Here is a 4,091-nt window from a genome sequence, read left to right as displayed (position 1 = left end):
TGTTGTTTGGCCTTGGTCAAGGTTGATTTGACTTTGTTAAGTTAATATCATTGGATTTAGGGGATTGATGGGATGGACATTCCATCTCCTAAAATGAATGAATGATATTAATTTAGTAAAAGTCCTCCTTTGACCAATTTGAGTTTTGATCCATTCCCTTCCCTCTTCATCTCATTCCCCTTCTTTATGCATTCATCTCATTTGACCTATGATATCTCTATGTCCTAAGGCTAGTTGATTGCAAAATCAACATAAGTATGGATGAGATTAGGCCACCTCTTTTGCTTATTCTTTTTGTGTGTGGTATGTTTCATGAGCATAGTCCATTATACTATGTCTCTAACATGCATTAACACCAAAATTCTATTGCCCGACCTCAAATAGTTGTGACTTTTACATAAGTGCAATTACGATTGCTTAACATAGCGCTAAATTTTTGACACAAAAAGGCATTGTATTCTAGTTAGTGAGATTGTAAGTCTCCCCTCTTTCATGGTATTGTGTGGAAACTTGGCCTTTTTTCCTTCCTTTGGAAGATGTCTTAGTTCAAGGATCCATGCTTGTGATAAGTGGGTTGGTGTTCTCCAAAGAATGACTTAAAATGAAAAGCAAAAGAAAAACAATACTAACTTCTAACTCATTTGAAGGAGAATAGCGATCCAGAACGCTGCGGAATTTAAAATTTCTCCATTAATGATCCTTACAAATGGGCATAATCAGTGATAGAATCGTTACCTCTTGTGGCGATTGTAACCTTTGATGCAGATCTACGGAGCAATCACGAACGTTGAACGATGACAACGCCTCTACTCAGTCCACACGAACGGATTTCTTCAATCTCAGTGCTAGCTACTACGAATAAAGGCTTTAAGTGAGAGAGAGAGAGAGAGAGAGAGAGAGAGAGACAGAAACGAAATTGCAACTGCACAAATGCTTCGACACACGGGTTCTATTTATAGAACGACTTGTGTGGGCTGCAAGCTAAAAAGCCCATTCAAGTGTATGTGGCCCATATCTTATAATATGCCAAAATCACTTAAGCGCATGGTACCCTACCATATTTCGTATTCTACTTAAGTACACCATACCTTACGATGTTCTACAATTCACTTAAGTGCACCGTACATTACGGTATTCCTTAGATACTCTATCTCTCATCAATCCGTCCTTTTGTGTGTGACCCTGTAGGTTTTCGCGGCATTGGCAATTATATTAAATCACGCATTTAACATAATAAACAGTGAGCGATATCTAGCAACACATCACTACTACCAAAGACACGAAAATGTCATGTGATCTGACAAATCCTTTTGTGATAATACTTATGCGTATAATTACCCTTTTACCCTTATATCTATATTGAACACAAGGCATAGACCGTGTCATCCTTGTCCAGTTCAATATTGGGCCCATTAGACATTTATCCTATTACGCAGGATGGGCAAATTCCATCTAGGTCACTCATGTTCCTTAGCATGCTTCGTGGAATACCCATCAACTATCTTTATGGTCATCCAGTTACGGACAATGTTTGATCAGCAATAAGGCACTCAACTCTACATCTAAGGTCCATAGTGCTTTCAGGTCAAAGGGTGGTATACACCATTAACACCATGAGAATAACTTATAACATTCTATATAGTATTCTCATAGCGGGTCAATCCAGTATAAATATTCCTCTTAATATTCATACCTATGTTTAAGACTTGATAACTCCTTGTCCATGATCCATGAGATGTGATCATCAGTCTATATACATAATAGTCTTAATGCTTTAATGTTATCCCACTTTACAATAAAGCTCGACTATGGATACTTTAAGAATAATGTCCTTATGTTTAATGTTATCTCATGATTAAGTCACACTTGATACATTAAACAGACTATCTATTCTAGGGACTTTATTAGACAAACATAATAAAGAAAAAGCCTTTTATTATTAATAAATAATTCGATACAAGTACCAAAAGTATTGGCCTCTAGGGCTTACACCAACAATCTCCCACTAGCACTAGAGCCAATTAGGCATACCCCTAATGCCCATAGATCTAGTATGGCCATCATGCTTCTGCTGCGCAAGAGGCTTTGTCAGTGGGTCGGTAATATTGTCAAGTGTAGGTACTCTACATATTTTCACATTTCCTCTATCTATTATCTCTCGAATGAGGTGATAACGCCTAAGTATGTGTTTGAATCGTTGGTGATATCTAGGTTCCTTAGCTTCTGCGATAGCACCATTGTTATTAGAGACCAATGGGATCCACAATGCTAGGAACTATGCCAAGTTCACTAATGAACTTTTTGATCCAAACAGCTTCCTTTGTTGCACTTGAGGCAGCAATATACTCGGCCTTGGTTGTAGAATCAGCCACTGTTTCTTGCTTTGAACTTTTCCAACTCACAGCGCCACCGTTTAAGAAAAGCACATAACCAGATTGTGATCTAAAGTCATCCTTATTTGTCTGGAAGCTAGCCTCGGTGTATCCAATTACAGCCAGCTCTTCCTAACCTCCATATATCCAGAATGAGTCCTTAGTCCTTCTCAAATACTTAAGGATATTCTTGACAGCTACCCAACGAGCATCACCAGGATCAGATTGGTACCTACTCGTTACACTTAAAGCATACGAGACATTTGGTCGAGTACATAACATGGCATACATGATAGATCCTATTGCAGATGCATATGGAATCTTATTCATGCGATCCCTTTCTTCCTTAGTTGGAGAGGATTATGTTTTTGATAGACACAGGCCATGTTGCATAGGTATGAATCCGTTCTTGGAATCATGCATATTAAAGTGTCTCAGCACTTTGGCTATATACGTACTCTCACTTAGGCCAAGCAGTTTTTGTGATCTATCTCTATAGATTCTGATTCCTAATATATAGGATGCTTCACCTAGGTCCTTCATAGAAAAGAATTTCCCCAACCAAGACTTTACTTGTTGCAGGGTAGGGACATCGTTTCCAATGAGTAATATGTCATCTATATATAATACCAGGAAAAGGATCATGCTCCCACTAACCTTCTTGTAGACACAAGGCTCATCTTCGTTCTTGATGAATCCATATTGTTTTACTGTTTCATCAAAACGAAGATTCTAGCTTCTGGAAGCTTGCTTCAATCCATAGATTGATCTTTGTAACTTACATATCTTTTGGGCTTCTTCTGGTATGTCAAATCCTTCAGGATGTGTCATGTACACATCCTCAAGAAGATTCCCATTAAGGAATGCAATTTTGACATCCATCTTCCATATTTCATAATCATGATACGCAGCGATAGCAAGTAAAATCCGAACAGATTTAAGCATTGCAACTGGTGAAAAGGTTTCACCATAGTCAACCCCATGAATTTGTTTATATCCTTTTGCAACCAGTCTTGCCTTATAGGTATGTACCTTACCATCCATGTCAGCCTTCTTTTTGAAGACCCACTTGCATATTATAGGGTTAACTCCTACAGAAGGCTCTACCAAGGTCCAAACTTGGTTTGTGTACATGGAATCCATTTTAGATTTCATGGCTTCTAGCCACTTCTTAGACTCGGGACCAGTTATGGCCTCTAGGTAGGTCACAGGCTCATCCTGATCCATGAGTAATACATCACCTTGATCAGTTATAAGATACCCATATCTCTCAGGTAGGTGACGTATCCTGCTTGACATACGCTGGTCTTATTCTACTTGAGCAGGTTGCTCTTCCATAACTACTTGTGTTTCCTGCTCTAATTCCTCCATAGGTGTATCAATGCTTTGTGATTCTTGAATTTCTTCAAGCTCTACTTTTCTCCAATTGATTCCTTTGGAAATAAAATCCTTTTCTATGAAAACTCCAGTTCGAGCGGCAAACACTTTTCCCTCAGAAGGATTGTAGAAGTAATACCCTCTTGTTTCTTTAGGATACCCCCCAAAGAAGCATTTGTCAGATTTGGGCTAAAGCTTAGTTGAAATTTGTCATTTCACATAAACTTCGCAACCCCAAATCTTCATGTAAGACATATGTGGTTTCTTACCACTCCATATCTCATATGGTGTCTTCTCATCCTTTTTTGATGGAACACGGTTAAGTGTGTAAGCTGCTGTCAA

The sequence above is a fragment of the Lathyrus oleraceus genome, chromosome 1, assembly GCF_024323335.1.
Source record: "Lathyrus oleraceus cultivar Zhongwan6 chromosome 1, CAAS_Psat_ZW6_1.0, whole genome shotgun sequence".
NCBI lineage: Eukaryota > Viridiplantae > Streptophyta > Magnoliopsida > Fabales > Fabaceae > Lathyrus > Lathyrus oleraceus.
The sequence above is the reverse complement of the archived record's forward strand: the minus strand, read 5'-3'. Positions refer to the sequence as shown.